Source organism: Camelus dromedarius, chromosome 4, assembly GCF_036321535.1.
Source record: "Camelus dromedarius isolate mCamDro1 chromosome 4, mCamDro1.pat, whole genome shotgun sequence".
NCBI lineage: Eukaryota > Metazoa > Chordata > Mammalia > Artiodactyla > Camelidae > Camelus > Camelus dromedarius.
The window spans coordinates 25,952,146-25,971,644 of record NC_087439.1 but is presented as its reverse complement, the minus strand read 5'-3'; the positions used below and the strand labels follow the sequence as shown (position 1 = coordinate 25,971,644).

The window sequence follows — 19,499 nt, the reverse complement described above, 5'->3', positions numbered from 1 at the left end:
GCATCTTCTTTTTTGGAAGACGTTGTATATAATTTGTGCTAATTCTTTTTTAAATATTCAGCGGAATTCCCCAGGGAAATGATTTGGGCCTGGCAATTTCTCCTTCATGAGTTTCAAAATTATGGTTTTAATTTTCTTAATAGTTATAGGACTATTCAAATTATCTATCTCATATTTGGTAATTTGTGGTAGTTTGCGCTGTTCAAGAAATTGGTCCATTTCATCTAAGTCACCAAATTTATCTGGGTGTAGTTATTCATAGCATTCTTTTTTTTTATATATCTACAGGGTCTGTAGTGATATCCTCTGTTTATTACTGACATTGGTAATTTGTGTCTTCTCTCTTTTTTGATAGTTGGTAAATTTTATTGATCTTTGCAAAAACCAGGTTTTTGTTTCATTGTTTTTCTCCTTTCCATTTCATTTATCTCTGCTCTTATTTTTATTATTTCCTCCCATCACTTGCTATAGGTATATTTGATCTTCTCTTTCTAGATTCTTAAAGTAGGAGTTGAAATTATTGATTTAAAACTTTTCCTATCCCATGTAAGTGTTTAGTGCTATAAATTTCCCTATCACTACTGTTTTAGCTGTGTCACACAAATGTTTGGTATACTGTGTTTCCTTTTTTATTCAGCTTGGTATTTTTTATTTTCCTTGAGACTTTCTTCTTGGCCCACAAATTATTTATTTATTTACATTTATTTATTTTTTTAACATTTTTTTATTGAGTTATAGTCAGTTTACAAAGTTGTGTCAATTTCCAGTGTAGAGCACAATTTTTCAGTTATACATGAACATACATATATTCATTGTCACATTCTTTTTGGCTGTGAGCCACCACAAGATCTTGTATATATTTCCCTGTGCCATACAGTATAATCTTGTTTATCTATTCTGCATATGCCTGTCAGTATCTACAAATTTCAAACTCCCAGTCTGTCCCTCACAAATTATTTAGAAGTCTGCTATTTAGTTTCCAAGTATTTACAGAGTTTCCTATTATTTTCCTGTTTTTTACTTCTAGTTTGATTTTATCTGGGTCAGAGAACAAATTTTGTATAATTTCAATTCTTTTAATATTGTTGAGATCTGTTTTATGGCCTAGAATATACTTTTCTGCTCTGACCTATTCCTCTTGTCCTAGTAGGATTCCAATAATATAAATGTTAGGTCATTAGGTGTAGTCCCAGAGGCGCTTAAGTCTCTCTTAGATTTTTTTTTTTTCCAGTCTACTTTTCTCCATTGTTCAGATTGGGAAGTTTTTATTGTCCATATTCAACTTCACTGATTTTTTCCTCTATCCCCTCCCTTCTGCTGTTGAGCTCATTCATTGTTTTTAATCTAATGTTATTTTCAATTCTAAATTTCTCTTTGGTTTTTCTTCTGTATTCTATTTATATGCTGAAACTTTTAATTTCTTTATTAAGACTTTTTTTTTTAAAATTTGTTTCATCTCTGTGTTTAATTGGTCTTGAAACATTTTTTATGATGGCTGCTTTAAAATCTTTGTTAAATAACTAACATCTCTGTCTTCTTGGTATTGATATTTATTAATTGTCTTTTTCATCCTAGCTGAGATTTGCCTGGATCTCGGTAAGATTAGTAATTTTTTGTTGAGCCTGGACTTTTGGAGCATCATGTTATGAAACTCTGGACATTACTTAAATCTTTGATTTCTGCTGCCTTCTTCTCATGCCACTCCAGCAAGGGAGTATGAGGCACACTGCATCACTCCCAGGATAGTAGTCCTGATCCCCTACTCAGCCTCTGTTCACACTCAAGGGGGTTTGAAATGACACAGCGCCCAGATGGTATCACTGGAATCCCAGTGGGGAGCTAGAACTCCCACCCCTGCCCAGGAGTACCAGAGAGCACTTCTCTAACTTTTTAAATTACACCTATACCTAAATTTATATAAGCACACCCCAGTCTAGACACTTTAATAATGATATCTTCAAATCATTAATAGTCATCTCTCATAAAAAGTATCACAAACAGATGTTACAATTTTAAAATCAACTTTTCAAACCGTTCAAAAATTAAAACAGTTAAAAATTACAGTTAGTGAACCTGAAACCTCTTCCATTGATTGGTAAACGTAATGCTGAAATTTCTTATAATCATTTTAAATCCAACAGAATTTTTTCCCATCAAGATTCAATTTATGAACGTATGTATTATTAGAGCTAGCAGGGACATCAAAAAAGTGCACAACCAATCCACAATAAGATAGATGTACTCACTATATGTAAAATAACAATGTAGGGTCACCCGCCTCAGCTCTGACTACCCAGAGTCACCTCCTCAATGCCACTCAACCGAGTTCCCACCCCAGGCACTACTGGGGCTACACAGCTTCCTCCCTGGAAACCTGAAGGAAGTTCCGAAAGATCTTTATTCAAAACGGACTCAGTGAGTGCTGCAGCCAGCTGCTGAAGTCATTGTGTGGCATCTGCACTGCTGAGCGTGGGCACCAGGGCAAAGGCGCAGACACTGGATGTTACTCTCCTGCTGACCATCTGCGGGCTTTCACTATCACACCCAGTTCTGCATGGTGTTTAAGGCCACAGATAGACAGCCTATGGGCAGCAGGCCAAGAAGTCTAGCTATTCTGGTCCTGACCAGACAGAGGCCCACCAGTCTGTGCTGTACAGAGCACACAGGGCTCCACCAGATTATGTAACTTCATGTGCCAAAATCTATACACAATCTGAAAACATGCCATTTTTTTTTCTGACATGACAGAACGCTCATCTCACATGACAGAACGCAAGCAGAGAGTAAACTTTTAAAAAACAAATATCATTTTCCTACTGATAGTATGATAATTCATGGGCATTAAAATCCTCAAAATGTCATGGTGATGGAATACTTAGAAACCTTTCAAGATTTGATAAGGAAAAGACAGCTATTGGCCAGACCCATCGCACTAATTAGCCAATATCGTGGGAAGCATTGAGCATTCTAATAACCTTAGTCACTGAGCAGATCATTGTTTTCCCAAGTAGTGTCAAGTACTGCTTAGCTAGTTACAAAACCATCACTTCAGCATGCCTATCACATGACCTTCTCAACTGAGCAGATAATTGACCCTCTCTCTCTCAAACAGGGGCTCTTGGCATTTCTAGGCTGTCAACAAAGTTTCCAGGGGTGCACCTTGAACAAAAAAAATGCTAAAGACATTTCATTGTATTTTTGTATTTTTCATAAAGCTAATAATTAAAATGTTTGACATTATATTTTCTACTTATTTTTCAAAAATTTATTCTGCTGATAAATGAGAGAATTATAACAGGAAGTGTTACATTTTCATTGCTCTTTTCATTAAACAGAAAATTGCTCACCTTATGTCAGTCCTTATTTTTATTTAATTTTACTGGCCTATAATGTCAGGGAGCCACATTACAAAATAACTATTGCTGTTTCTTTTGCACACAATTCAGAAATATATTTCAAAATTAATTTTCTAAACTCAAGAATAAAAAGAATAGGCTAAAAGATGTAACAACTAAAAGATAGAAGTCAAAGAGCATCATTTACAGGTTGTTTTAATATTTAAAAATAGCAAAGCTGTTGTGTGAAAAGTGTCTATAAAAATATAGGTGAAACAAAAGGTAAAACAAAAGCATCATGAGGCCCAGCCTGCTGGATGGCCTGACATGTCACTGTGTGCCAAATGGCTGGTGTTTACTGCAAATGCACAAGCTGGTGCATCCTTGTTAGCATGTTAAGGCGACCGGATTTCCACCCTGCCATTCCTTCAGAGGGGGCCTGCTGGCAGCTATATAGAACAGATTAATTCTCACTTTGTTTTTAATTTTAATTGTCACTAACTACACCTCCACCCTCTGACTTAGCATCTCAGTATTAACTTACAAGCATGCAACAAGAACTTAATCAAGGAATGTTTGGGGACTTATTTTCCAACAGCTGAGGTACTGAAGGTGAGGTTAGAGCAAACACTTGCTAGCGTGGGAGAGTAATTAGGTTCCAATGGAGGGTACAGAACTGCAGTGTTAGCCAAAGCTGCTCATTGCTGGTGCTTCATATCAGTTAATGAAAATATATGTATATTACACCACAGGAGTATATTGGATTGAGGGTTCTTGCTTAAGAATACAGACTGGGGCTCTCTTGTTAGCACTGTTGCTACCTTTGAAGCTGACAGGTGACTTGTTCCAGAATATGCTATTCCTTTTGTCTTTTCCTCCTCCTCCTCCTTCAACTATTACCTGCCTCTGCTATAAAGCCATTTTCAAGAGGCATCTTTGACCTAAGCAAGAAATAATCCTCCTTCTGTATATCATGAATTGCAGACCATAAAGGGGTAATTATTTACTTATAAAAAGCAGTGAAATATCAACAAAAGAAAACAGGAGTCTGTTGAGAGACAAGATTAGTCCTAAGTCTCCTGCTATCCAGCTAGATAACTTTTTTTTTTAATATTTTCTTTCATATAAGAATAATATTATGTACAGTTATATAATGTATTAATTATATATAGTTATACATTTTAAAGCTAAAAATGTAGATTACACTCTACGTATCAAAGCTTGATGATTTTTTGTTTGCTTTTTTGTTCTTTTTTTAAACATTTTTTATTGAGTTATACTCATTTTACAATGTTGTGTCAAATTCCAGTGTAGAGCACAATTTTTCAGTTATACATTAACATACATATACTCATTGTCACATTTTTTTTTCGCTGTGAGCTACCACAAAGATCTTGTGTATATTTTCCTGTGCTATACAGTATAATCTTGTTTATCTATTCTACATTTTGAAATCCCAGTCTGTCCCTTCCCACCCTCAACCCCCTTGGCAACCACAAGTTTGTATTCTATGTCTATGAGTCTGTTTCTATTTTGTATTTATGTTTGTTTTTTTTTTTAAGATTCAGCTGGATAACTTTAGACATGCTTCCATTTCCATTAATGGACAATGGTACCAATATTTGTCCTAGATTTCCCACAAGGTGATTGTGAGAAATATATTTCTCTTTTACTATTATAATTTATTCATCTAAATTAAATGTTTATTAATATTTTAAAGTATGGAACTTCTAAACAGGAATTTTTTTCCCTTTAAAAAGTAGAATATTATCTCCTTTTAATTTGGGGGCTATAATCGATAGTTCTAATCAGATCTCTGCATTATAAAGTCAAGGACCACTGAGGTCTAGATCAGTGAATTTTCAAGGATCAGCACATTATCTTCACTGGGAATGTGAACACATGGCCCTCACCCCAGAACTGCTAAGTCAATAATCTCTTGGGGTAGGGTCCACCCAGGAATCTGTATTTTTAACAAGCCCAACAGGTGATTCCAAAATCACACAAGCTTGAGAAGCATGGGTCTAGACTGCCTACTGGCAGAGGACAGAGTATAGAGGCAGAGCCTGGACGGGATTAAATTCCACAGTCCCTGAATTCTAAACCAGATCTCTTTTAACTACACAAATGTAAAACATCCTTATTGTCTAGACCACAATTTGAATTTTACATTGGCTCTTTGGTTTTGTAAAGCGTTGCTGTTACGGAGACCATAAAGAAAAAACATTTTGTTTGCTTATTGTTATAGCTTTTACATATGTTATCTGTATGATTCCTCAAATAAAAGAAACACTTTTACATTCTTGCAGGCATAACCCTAAACCATAACTTTCTAGGTTTAGTGCATTCTTACACAAAGTCAGAGGTCCCAGTTGCTCTATTTGAATTTGACAAAAGATTCAATGAAGGCAAGAAGAGACTCATGTTTCAAGCCTTCTGTTAACAAGATTCTAGGCCACTGAAGTAAATGGTGTAGCTATCCTTAAAAAAATGCCAAAATGAGATAATTTCATATGAACAAACATATCCTTATCTCAGCAAGCAGTTTGCAATGACTAAAACAATCTCTCTCTCCCTTTTTTCTTTTTCGCTAATGCTCAGAAGCTTTTTTTGCTTTGATTTTATTTATTTATTTTTATATATTTATATATATATAAATAAAATTTTTTTTTATTGAAGCATAGTGAGTTTACAACGTTGTGTCAATTTCTGGTGTACAGCATAATGTCCCAGTCATACAGGAACATACATATATTTGTTTTCATATTGTTTTTCACTATAAGTTACCGTAAGATATTGAATATAGTTCCTTGTGCTATACAGTATGAACTTACTGTTTACATATTTTATATATATTAGTTAGTATCTACAAATCTTGAACTTGTAATTTATCCCTTCCCACCCTCCTCCCCCCAGTAACCATAAGTTTGTTTTCTATGTCTGTGAGTATGTTTATGTTTTGTAAATAAGTTCAATTGTCTTTTTTTTTTTTTTAAGATTCCACATATAAGTGATATCATATGGTATTATTCTTTCTCTTTCTGGCTTACTTTACTTAGAATGACAATCTCCAGGTCCATCCATGTATTTTTATGTCTGAGTAGTATTCCATTCTATAAATATACCACAACTTCTTTATTCAGTCATCTACCAATGTACTGACAAGGGCTTAATTTCCAGAATATATAAACAGCTCTTACAACTTAACAATAATAAAAAACAAACCACCCAATCCAAAAATGAGCAGAAGACATAAACAAGCAATTCTTCATTGAAGACAGACAAATGGCCAATAGACACATGAAAAAATGCTCACTATCACTAATTATCAGAGAAATGCAAATCAAAACTACAATAAGGTATCACCTCACACCAGTCAGCATGGCTGTCATTCGAAAGTCCACAAATGATAAATGCTGGAGAGGGTGTGGAGAAAATGTAACCCTCCTACACTGTTCATGTAAATGTAGTTTGGTGCAGCCATTATGGAAAACAGTATGGAGATTCCTGAAAATAGACTTACCATATGATCCAGAAATCCCACTACTGGGCAGATATCTGGAGGGGACCTTTATTCAAAAAGATACATGCACCCCAATGTTCATAGCAGCACTATTTACAATAGCTAGGACATGGAAACAACCTAAATCTCTTCCTCTTTTTATTGAAATGTTTTGAAGTGGAATTGGCTGGGAAAATAAGCAAGAGTTCTGTTCCTCTTGGAGCCACTTGATCACTAAAAAGTGACCAACTTTTAGAATACGTAGCTTTGGTGATGGTTTTAAATTATAGGTAAGCCCAAAATATTGCTTCCTTCTGCCCTAAAACTAGTCAGATAAGACTAGAGGAGCTGGAACCTGGGCCAGTCCCCTCATTGCCAACAGTCTTGTCTTGCAACTTCAGTATTCAGAATTAGTACTATTGTTTTCTTTATATGTATTACTATTTTAAAAATTCAAGAAGCACTGCAATAAAAAAAAAAAAAAAGAAGAAGAAGATACTGGTTTCCTTTCTTCACTATTTCAAGAAAGTTGAAAAAAAAAAACCCCAGGCTTTTTCTCTTCACCATCAAAAGTAAGAAATGAAGAAAACTATATATATAGCATTTACCTACCTCAAGATGTTGACATTCTAAATTCCAATTTTCTTACTTCTTTAACTTCCCCTCATCATGCTGTCTTCTGTCATTGCAAGGCACACTATCAGAAACAAAATAGAAAAACAACTGCTTAAGGATTCATTATGTACTAGAGATTGTGTCTAATCAAATTGCTTAAATTCTTTTTCAAATAAAAATCATATTTACCAGGAACCTGACCTAAGTATTTTGAGGAGAATTTAAAAATTACAAATCAAATATCAAAATAGACATAAAATGATTATATAAATACTACATCATTCTAAGCATTCATAATATAATTCCCTCTTTCTAGGGTATTCAAGTGAAACACAAAGATACTACATAGCTCAATAATAAAAATAACTCAACACAAGAATAAAGAAATGGAGGATGCACTCCAGTAAGACAATAACAAGTAAACATTTTCAATCAATTTAATTATCAGCTTTTTTCATTGCACCAAATTACACCCTGGTATTTGGGCTTATAAAAAGTAAAATGGCCTAAAATCTAGAATAATGGAAATCAGATGTGATTGGTTTGAAAAAGCCATGAGGAAACCAAATTATTTAGCAGAGGTAGAGAAAAAAAAAAAAAAAACAACAATCTAATCAATAATATGAAGAGATTCTGGTTAGATCAATAGTGTATCATATTCAGGGCCAGCCCCTAAACAAAGCCACAAGGAGGCCAAATTTGCCATTGCCCTTTTTCTGGCCCTTGGTGACTGCTGATCATCCAGGGACTTTACATGATGGTTCTCACTGGATATCCATGTAGTAATCAGAACACTTTGTCAGCATGTGACAGAAAATCAACTCAAATAACCTTAAGAACAACAATTATTTCGGGGGGGAGAGGGCCCAAAGAATAAACATACTAAGGGTAGAGTTAGTTTTAACATGGCTGGTTTCAAGAGTTTACATGCATTTGTCATCCCTTTTACTTTGCCCCCATCTCAGCTCTGTTTTACCCTGAGTTGACTTTATTTTCACATAGGCTCTTCTGTCATGATGACAAGATGGCTTCCAGAAGCTCTAGGCTCTGTGTGACCTCTCAACAACTGTAACACAGACTCTTCATTCAGCTTCTTTTGCCCAACTGGCTGGTTATAAATTACACACTCACTGCTCAACAAATCACTGTGGCCACAAATGTCATGATTTTATTGAGCAAAACTATGTCAAGATTTCCCCTAGAACCAGGGGCTGTGAAACTCAACCAAATGAAGTAGGATAGGGGAGAGTTGTTATTTTTGTTGTTGTTTTCTGAAAATCAGGATGATTTTCATAAAAAAAAAAAAAAAAAAAAGAGGGGGAATAACAAGTGTCCACTAAAGCCTACCGTTTTGAAGAGTGATCCACAGTTCAACTCTTCCTTACCTCCCCACTTCTCAACAGAAGAAAGTCTTATATTTCATGCTCCACAATGTTCCCAAGGGAATAAACTTCTTCAAGTATAAACTGTACCATCATGGCTTCAATATCATAGCCTGGGAAATTCAGGAATGATGGCACGGGTCCCTTGGTCTTCCTCACTATCACCTCTGCTTGAGAACTCCCAGTGATGATGAGCACTAGTACCGCTGAGTAGATGTACTTCAAATTTACTTTTCTATCTTGAGCTGGCATCTGCCCTTTTATGGGTTTTCCATTGGTTCTAATTTCTTCTTCTAGAGCTATCCAAATTATGTCCATCATATGTTCTAGATAGTAGATCTTCATATGTTTAAAGTCAGGTTTGTTCGACTGCTGTGCATATAATATGATTTCCAGAAATTTGACACCCAACTATTTCTTTATGTTCACTTTGTCTCCAACTATTATACTACTCTTTTTCTCCTGAACTTCATTTTGGTTGAACCTTAGATTGGAAGATTTTTTAATTGTTGCTGTTATTTATTTTGTTGGTTTGTTTCATTTATATAGTCTCTGAAAGTCAAGGAAGTAAAAGTTCAACCAACGTGAAGCAACAAATTCTCTTTATATCATTACTCACACCTAGAGGCTTCTTACCCTAGACAGCAACAGAAGCATACCAACTTCAGCTGTGGAACAAAAATATTCTCTATTCCTGTATCTTTTTCTCTCTTGTTTCACCTATCAGATTGTTTTGCTCCAAAACAAATAAACAAGTAATTTGAGTCTTATAGAGAGTATACACTTTGTAATCTTGGAGTCCACAAAAAAATGTATTTACTGCAGCAAATGGTTGGATTCCTGCTTGTGTGCCATGGGAACTGAATTTCTGCCCTAATGTTTTGGCACATCTTCAGTATACTTACCTCTGTAGGAGTGGTGTGTATCCACAATTATGTTATTTGAAAAGAATCTTTGTACTGGAAAATCCCATTGAGATGTAGCATCGCGTTTCCAAGGGTGTCTTGGGACAAGAAAGAATGGGGCAGTAATGTACAACCACTTGGTTACATCATTCATACCAGAGAAATTATTATCCAACTGCTGACGGGGAACACTTGTACTTCTCTATTATCAAAGATTTTGCAGAACTGCTCAGCCCCTCTATTCATTTCATTCCAGCTGTTCTAACACAAGGAATGAAACAGATTGTTTCATTCTCTAAGTGTACATTAAAAAGGACAATACCATCATTTGGGAGGAGAGGGGGCTTTTGAAGGGGTTTTTGCTCAATTCGGACTGTGTGTGGAGCAAGCTCACTGCCTTATAACAAAAGCATAAAACTCAGCGGTGACAGGCAAGTCAAAGGCTAAAGAATTCGTTAAAAGGAAGAAGCCTTAAATGTTCAGCCATAAACAACAAACGACATCAGAAAGGAAGCAGGGAAAAGGTAAAGGAGACCGTGAGAAGGAATGTGCCCTGGCTCAGCACTGCATCCTTTTATGATCCTTTGGGAAAACTCATTCGTAGGGCTCCAACGGCTCTTTCCTGAATTTGTCCTACATCAAAGAGCCACAAGCTTGTTCGTGCTTGAGCTTGTTTTTAGTACCTTTTAAGTGTGCATAGATTTAATATTTTCTATCAAAAAAACTCAAATTTGTTTTATGTCAATTGTCTGGTACTTTCTTGCCATATGAGCTTGAAGTATAAACCTTGCCCTCTCCTTAGCAATCTTCCATTTCTTCATATAGTATTCCTGCTTTATCTCACTTTGTGTATATACCACAAATATCCACCAGGCTTTCTTATTTTCCTTCATTCTTTTCACTTCCTACTCCTATTCTTCTTGAATGTCAAATATACAAGTACGTAACTTCCACTCCCTTTTTCCACACCAATGGTAGATGTTGCAAATTAATCATGGAAATCTTATGATATATGAATCATTTCTAATATGTATTCAAGAAGTTACCACCAAAAGAGAAGAACTGAAAAGTAAAATGAAATGTATTTTTGCATCCTTGATCAGGATGCAAACTTAAAGAGGGTGTGAAAACGTAAGAATCTAGAAAGCTACCAAAATACTTCTTTGAATTTTGTAAAGAATTTTGTAAATCTCTATACTTGGTCCAACAGTGATGGAAAAGTTGACTGCCCAAATCAAGATCATTGTAGAGGCAAAATTTTATATTCATTTTGGCTCATCTTTTACTCCTCAAATATACAGAGATTTAGTACTTGAGGATTCCTATTGATTTTTGAAAGTCATTGTTTTCATAGGAATAAAAAGTAAACAATTGTAAATTATGGAATATGGTATAATGTCTGCATTTGCCTCCTTCCCCACCCCCAGCCCCACCCCCACCCCCAGCTCACATTCCATCGTCAAGACCTGAGCTGGTGTCAGCCAGGGGACTTGGTTTCACTTGTGAGAGGAGGGAGACACTGTTAGAAGCTGTTACTTCTATACAGAAAGTTCTCCTTGGGGGTGGCTTGCCTATGGGACCCATCTCATTCTACCCTCCACAATACTAATGGGGTCTGGGGTCTTCTTCCTTCTAATTAATAACAGACAAAAGCAATCCTTCAGGCTCACACATAATCAGGTTTAGTTCACAATGAATATACCGTATATAGCATTGGTTTCCATCTGAAATTACTAATAAGGATGTATTTTTCTAGCATTTTCTCTTTCTTTCATATACTCATTCATGCTGTGGAGATAAATGGCTATATTCAAGGATTTAGTCATCCTGACATAGTCAGTCACATTAAAGTGGGTGCTTACAAGGTACGTATGGGAGGACATGGGGGAGAAGTATGTGAAGGTCTTCATCCTGGCTGGAAACTGAGAGAAGCATCAGGCAGTAAAGTTAGGCAAAGAGGACAGCCAGTCCCCAAATAAATCCCTAGGGAAGGCTCTTGATTTTCTGAGTTGGGTTTCATGATTATAAATACAGTATTGGTGTGGATACTCTCTCTGACACATTAAATCCCCAGCCTAAAGTACCTAAGAACTCAGTCTGAGCTGCCTGGCTCTTGTTTCTAGATCAAACTGACTTACTCCTCCCGTTGTTTTCCTGCCAACAAAATCACCTCCTTAATATCTGTGGTCTGTGCTACACACACACACACAAATATTATTTAACAGAAACAAAAATTAATCTAAAACCTACCCAACTTTTCTTCAAATGATTATGAGTCACTTCTGGCTCCAATTTCTCGTGTTCCCTGAATTCTTCTTCACTGAATTGTTATTTCAGGCTCTACCTTTAAACCTGCCTTGGGCTTCTCAAAGCCCTCTCCTCCTAACCCCCTCCCACCTTACCAAAGCACCCACAAGCACACTACTAATTTTGTATTGTTTTGCTATGTTTAAAAAACTGTGGGTTTGTGAGTCACGGGGAAAGGGGTAATGTGTCAGCCAAGTACATTCAAGTCGCTTTTTAGACATTCCTGTCATTACATGCGATGGTGACCCCCTACCACTAGAAGAAGCTGTGTGTGCTGGGTTCTCAAGCAACCTGGTGAGACAACATCAGGATGAGGGAAATGTCCTTTCTACTATTAGTAGGTAGGGGATCCAGCATATTCACATACACATTAACTACCAAAAACTGCAGTCTTTTCACGTCTATCTGGACCACTGCTGCTTGAGGGTGTGGTAAGCAGACCCACCTTCCCTTTCCCACTGCAACCTTTCATGCCTTTTCACCTCAGTCTAAATTAGGAACTTCCCCTGTGAGGTGAGCAAGGCACTGTGGGTCATGTGAATAAAATGGGTTGGTTACGGGAAGAAAATGTTAGCAATTTTATTTGCGTGCTTTTAGCCTTTCAGTTCTATTGTCTGTGTCTTATTAACTGTATGTTTAAAAAAATAAACACCCAAACATACATTATGAAAGTGCAACCCCCAATTTTTTATGGCTTCAAAATAGTTGGAAGTCTCTGTTCTTCAACTGCTTTCTGATGACACGCATTTGGGGAATATGCTCAGGAGAGTGGCAGCTTCTCTTCCACTTTGTAGACACTCCCGTCCAGGAATGCCACCAGGCTGGGGGCCCTTCTGAGGGATTTTTTTCACCAGATCTACACAGTGCCACCATTTCTGCCTCTTTTATTGTGATGTCTCTCTCTCTTCCACCATCCCTCCTCCAATGTACCTTTGCTCAAGGAGCTGAGCAGAGCAAAAAGTAATAGCCTCTCTTTTGAGAGAAGTCTTGTGACTGAACGAGTATTGTATTCCCTCTCCTTGACCCCCTCCTGCTAACATTGAGGGAAACTGCCTGTTTTGAGGTACATTCCTGATCCGTGAGGCTAACAGGATCCTAAAGTGAATTATTTGCCATTTCTAACCCCAACGACCTGGATTTTAAACCTAATGTTCCTATAACTTGACACAGTTCTTTCCCCTTCCCTAGTTCTGTTTCCAGACTGGAATGTCAGAAGCAGGAATTGCGGGATCTGCTTTATAATGGAATTTTCTACTCAGCGGGCACAGTACCTTACCTTTAGTAACTTCTGAGTGCGTATTTGTGGATTTAGCAGGACTTACTTTAAGACAGTGCTTTAACTAATCTAAGGCTTTGGTTCTCCAACTTCAGCATGAATCAGACCCACCTGGAAAGCTTGTGAAAACACAGATTGCTGGACTCCAACCCCAGAGTTTCTGATCCAGTAGGTTTGGGGAGAGACCCTAGAATCTGCATCTTTTCTTTCAGATTCCCAGGTGGTACTGATTCTGCTGGTGGGGGTCCACATTCGAAGAACCACTGAGCAAAGAAGTGTGCTTTCTATCTTAATTGTGGTGGTGGTTTCATCTATCAAAATTCATCAAATTGTACATCTTAAATATATGCAGTTTACAGAAGAGGAATTATACCACAATAAAGATGTTAAAAAATAAAATAAAATAAAATAAAACTGCAAAAAAAAAAGTGTGCTATTTATTCCCTGCAAGCATAGAAAAAAGGAACAATCTAGGAATAGAAAGATCAGACTAAATTTATATGTATTATTTTCCTTCTTATAACATGGCCTTGTTGTATTTCTAAGCATAGAGAATAAATTTTATTAAAACTCAAAGATACTGTATAGCACAGGGAACTATGTTCAGTATTTTGTAGTAACCTATAATGAAAAAGAATATGAAAACAAATATATGTACGTATATGTATGACTGAAACATTATGCTGTACTCCAGATATTGACACAACATTGTAAACTGACTATACTTCAATAGGAAAAAAAAAAAAACTCAAATAGTGAATAAATTTGGAATTACTTAAATTATGTATGCTGTTATTATATGATTAAATATAGATAATTAATTATTTGGCTCTATAGTCACAATTATAAGGGTGATGTTTATAAAGTATATAATTTAAAAATTATTTCCAAAGAGATAATCTTATTACTTTTGGACAAAAGCCTTTCAAATACTGTGTAATAATCTACATTTTACAAGTGAAGAAAAAGTTCAGAGAAGTTGAGTACGTTTGGCCAAAGCCAAACAAACCCTAAGAGTGAGGTTCATTTTGGCACCAGAGCGAGCTGTTTTCATTCTATTCTGTCTTCTACTCCACTTCTCTGTCTGATGTTTCAGTTTTGTGATATACTTGAGAATAACTAGAGTGTAAAACAAATATTAAATAGGCCATAATGAAGGGAATAAAGCTTGAACTGGAATTAGAGTACCTGAGTTCTACACTCACCTTTTCACTAATTAACTGGGAAAACTCAGGCATGTGTATTAACCTCGCTGTGTCTTAGATTCATCAACTACAAGTGAAAGTTAAAAAAAAAAGAAAACTGATCTTCTTCACAAGATTTGTGTGAAAATCAAATTTCATAACGTAGTTGTAATTTAGTATAATTCTCCATGCCAGCCTTATTGTTTAAAGGACCTAGAGAGGTTTTGCTGTATAGAAAATAGCTTAGGAATGTATCAAGTACGTTAGAGATTTAAGGTCTGATGATTAGGCAGAGTGTGATTATAACTTGTATTCATTTAGCTTAGCTGCCTCTGAATGGAATACAAAGATAGATTAGATTAATCATTAATATTTAAGGTGCTTAGAGCAAGTTATAAAATAAACAAAGAGTATGCAATGACCTAGCAAGGGTTATAATCAACTTGCTGGAACTATTGAGAGCAGGGGGAGGTGCTACAAGCGGTTCCATACTCTGAAATAAGCACACCATTCTGGTACGTGGAAGGGAACATCAGCGATGCAGCTGTTTCCCCAAAGGGGGGAAAATTTGAATCAACCTTTCTCCTACCGACTTCCCTTCTTTTTCCCTTCAAATGCTTTCCAAAAAGTTTTGAAATATCTGTTTTCTAAATTTCGTGTTTGTTCAATATTCTCATGTCATTTATTTTGCATCTACTAACATGTTATTCTAGATGGAATTTTGATTTATAGTATTTCTCCTAATGACCCTAACAACAGTGACTCGCTAGGGAGTCCCTCAGTGTATTATTTCTAGAAGCCTGGCCCTTGTCTACTTATGTTCACTTTTATTTAACTCAATTGAACCACAGAATATTGAAAACAAAAGCTACCTTAAGACAACATTGAGTCCCCAGCCCCTCATTTCACAGTGAGGAAGAAAGAAGCCTAGACTAGTGGTTAATAGCACACAGCTAGTTAGTGACAAAGTGTGTACGAGAACCGAGGGATCCATCACTCCCATAGCAGACTTCTCTTCACCGTATAATGCAACTCCCTCTAGAGTTTCCACCTTTACCTAGGAAGCTAAGGAACAAATCACAGGCCCTCACCAATAGGCAGAACGTCCAGGAAAAAAAGTGCACAAAATACAAACAATATTCAGGTGTGGCCAGACAATTTGCATTGGAATCTTGGACTTGTTTTTATTTAACACTGACATGAGTCTTGTGACTTTACCTCAATAAGTGCCAACTTATTCTTTTTATGAAATGGGGACCAAAAATACCTGCACTAGAGGACTGATGGTGTGATAGATCATGGCCAACTTTGCTCAGAGTGTATGAGGTAAATAATAGATAAACCTGCTCTCTCTTCCTCATTTCTCACAGTGTTTCATCTTTCTGCAAGTGATGCCTTCCAGGGATCATTATTTCCCTCCCTTGCAACTATGGAGTTAAATTTCTGGATCTTCCCCTCCCCTCTTTGACTGTCTCTCTGACACTTCCCCTCAGCAGACCGTGTACAGAAGCACTGGCCACCTCACCTCAATTCAAGGTACCCGGTGCAGGCCATGTTCAGAGACGCTGCACCGGGCACTGCACGGTTGCCTTGTGCCCAACTCCAGAAAGCTGTGAGAACACTACTCCTTCCTCCCCAGAGAGAGCCCTGTAAGCCAGCCCCGACCAGGGCTTTTAAGGGACAGGGTGTACTCTAGAGAGGACTCACACCACTCAGTTATTTGACAAGCAATAAAGCTCTCATTTGCCTCTGAAAAAAAAGTCCTTACTTTTCACCAGGAATGAGCCCAAGATCCCCTTCCCTTTCCCCTCTACATCTTCTGTTACCAACTTCCTCCAGGGCATCCACAATGAGTGGGAGTTGCTTATAATGAAAAGGTGATGCCAGCAGTGTCCTTCTTACCCCTGTAGTTTGAGGACCTTTTCAACTGTGTTCTAAACATGCTCTTAGTAACCAACAGCCATTATCCAGGCATTTGGAAAACTGGTATTGACATATTCCCAACCTGGCTAATAAATGCCTCAACAGTGTGAATATTAAATTTCAGAGTTTTTATTCAATTCTTTTTCCATCCATTGTGTTTTCAGCTTTAGGAAGCCTTCGTTGTATGCCTGTTGCCTCAGCAAGATGTGGGACACTTGTCTGAGTTCCACATTGACCTTTCACCAGTGTTGAAATACTGAGTTTGAAAGAACAAGTAGAAATAAAGGATATTCTTAAGAAAGCCAGAGAATCATTCACTTGAAAATATCTCCATTATTTTGCAACTCAGAAAAGTCGCCAACATCATTGCGAGATTTGGCTTGTGTACACCTGGAAAATATGAGGCTTAAATATTTCATGTTGACACTCCGGCTTCACTTCCCCTGGGGGTTGTGGGAAGGCTAAACTACATGTGCTAACCTCTTGCTAAACTGTAATTCAGCCTATGCCACGGGGGCTTCCTGGTGGCCTCATAGGTCTTTCAATGTTCGCCCCCTACCTTCTTATCCAATAGGAGTTCATTTAGCCTCTCCTAGATTGTAACAAAATATTGCTCAGGGTCAGATTTAGTTCCAGGTAAAGAAGGCGGATGTTTATAGGGTATGATTTTTTAAAAGTCCAAAAGTCTCCTACAGAAGTACTTTCGCTAATAGCCTTATTGAAATCCCCGTATTAGTCACTTCCTTGGAATGAAGCAGTGAGAAAAAAAATTATCTGATAAAACATACAAGCTATCCGAGAGTCATGGCACATAAAGCCCCTTTCTCTTACTGATCAAACTAGATAATCAGTCACTTAGAAGGACTGAAGAGAGGAAAACTGTGGTAAGACAGGGGAGGAAAAACAAGGCTTGGAGTATGTCCAAGCTTGGAAGGGCAACACGAGCTGAACAGATGAAGGAAATCATGGAAAGAAGATATCACTTGAGACACCCCTTATGATCTTAAAATGATGGCTTAGGACCAACCCTAATGCTTTATACCCTTACTTCCATCTGTCCATTCATTCATCCGTCATCCGTTTAACAAGTGTTTATTGAGTAACTTTGTACAAGGCACTGTGATGCTACACTAAAGATACAGCGATGAAAAGAGCTCAAGTCTGTATTCTTAAAGAATTTGCAAAGGAATAAAAGCAAATAAATAAAATTTACAAGTCAGAGTCTTAGATGCTGTAAAAAATATTAGCTCATGGTGCAAAGAACTGACATTTATTACCTTGTGACAGACACTGTTCTATAGATGTATTCTTCATTTAATCCTGCCAACAATGCTCTAAGATAGATACTACTATCAAGTCCATTTTACAGATGAGAAAATGGTAATAGACCTTCAGTAACTTCACCAAAGTCCTACAGATAAAAAGACACAGGATTAGGATTTGAGCCCAGGTTATCTAGCTCCAAAACCCATATTCTTGACTCTGCTGCATAGCTCTCAAGAGCCCACAGGAGTTAGAGCCAAAGTGGAAAAAAATCCTGTAGAACCAAATATGAGAAGTATTACACAGAATCTAATAGTCATCTCTATTGGAATTTTCAGCTAGTCATCAAAGAAATACAGGGATATTGCAGCCATCGCTTCGTTCTCTGGAGTCGGTATAATCAACGTGACTGGTTGCAAGCTTTAACATCAAGGCTGTTCATGGATGAACTGTATGCTCAAGGATTAAAAAGAGTTAGTAGGACACCTATGAATTATTATAATTTGGCCATTTTCATTGTAAGCATATATGTGTGTGTGTGTGTGTGTGTGTGTGTGTGTGTGTGTGTGTGTTTGCGTGTGTAGACATATATATTTCTCATGCTCACAAAGGAGATAGATGATGGAAAAAAAAAAGTATAGGGAGGCCAGTGAAGATTTGTGAGCCAGACAAATTTTGTCAGGGTATAGGGAGGAGACCTAGGAGACTGGAGCATCTAATTTGATACACTTATAAGCCACAAACATGTTTGAATGACCAAGAGCCAGCCACCACCACAAAATAACCAGGATAGGTCTGGAGTCAGCAGGGAAGAGCTGGGAAGGAGGCCAGGCCGATAATGAAAGGGGGCATTAAGGTACACATTAAACTCTCCAAAGGGAAAAAAAATAAGCAAAATGTCTAAGACATCTCTCACAAAAAGTTGAAGTATTAACATTTCTGCTAAAGTAGCAAAAATGGCAAATTTGCTGGTTTCACTAAGTACATTATATTGCTTTTTTTCCCCCTTGATTTGGGGAGGTGGGACAGCTTCACTGAGTAATAGTGAGGTCATAAGAGACTTTTCTAGAGTGGTATATCAACCAATTACTGGGCATTTGAAGGGAGCAGTTTATTTTTCTGGCATTAAGAAACCAGCATATTTGGAGCTGGCATCCAATGGCTCAGTCTGGTTCCCTGAGCGACTTGGGGTTCCAGATGGGAGAGAAGCTGTCTTATTTCAAGGAGTAAAGGGGCCATCAGAACCCAGGGCGCTTGATTGAAATTTCAGACATCTGATTTTGTCAGAGTTCGGATCCCTTTCCTTTGAAATGCCCTGCCTTAATAACCACTTTAACCCATTGCCAATCTTTCCAGCAAACATGTCTCCCTATGATTGGGAAAATTAATGAACAGGCACTAGCTAATATAATTAAAGCCAAACACTCCTGATTTCAGTATTAAGAAAAAGCCACTGCCCTGATTTTCTCTTGACAACACAAAAGTCTTGCCATCCCCGAACTGTTTAATTATTGAGATGAACTGTAACAGTACACCGGATAGGGGCAGAGGTCGCTGAGCAGCCCTGGAAGTCAGAAGGCAGGCAGGGCTGACAGAGGGCCTGCCAACGCCTCAGGCTGCAGCTCCAAACCCACACGCTTTTTCTCAGGCAGCCAGCCTCTGATAGGTAGCCCGATAGCGGGGCTAATTTGCTGGTCTTCCAAAGGTCCGACGGTGCTTGCTTGTTTTAAGACAAGCCAAAATATGCTCTGGTGACCACCACGACATCGCAATTCCCATGCCCTACCACATTCCTTTTTCAGATCCC

General features: G+C 37.4%; 1 long non-coding RNA gene across 1 annotated transcript in view; it reads right to left on the bottom strand.

Moving 5' to 3' along the window:
• Window positions 1-19,499, bottom strand: part of LOC105084595 (uncharacterized) — a 222,544-nt gene that overhangs the window by 125,381 nt on the left and 77,664 nt on the right. Inside the window, exon 2 of the long non-coding RNA XR_004136655.2 lies at window positions 7,450-7,534. This is a non-coding gene — a long non-coding RNA (uncharacterized LOC105084595). The remainder of the gene's footprint in view (window positions 1-7,449; window positions 7,535-19,499) is intronic.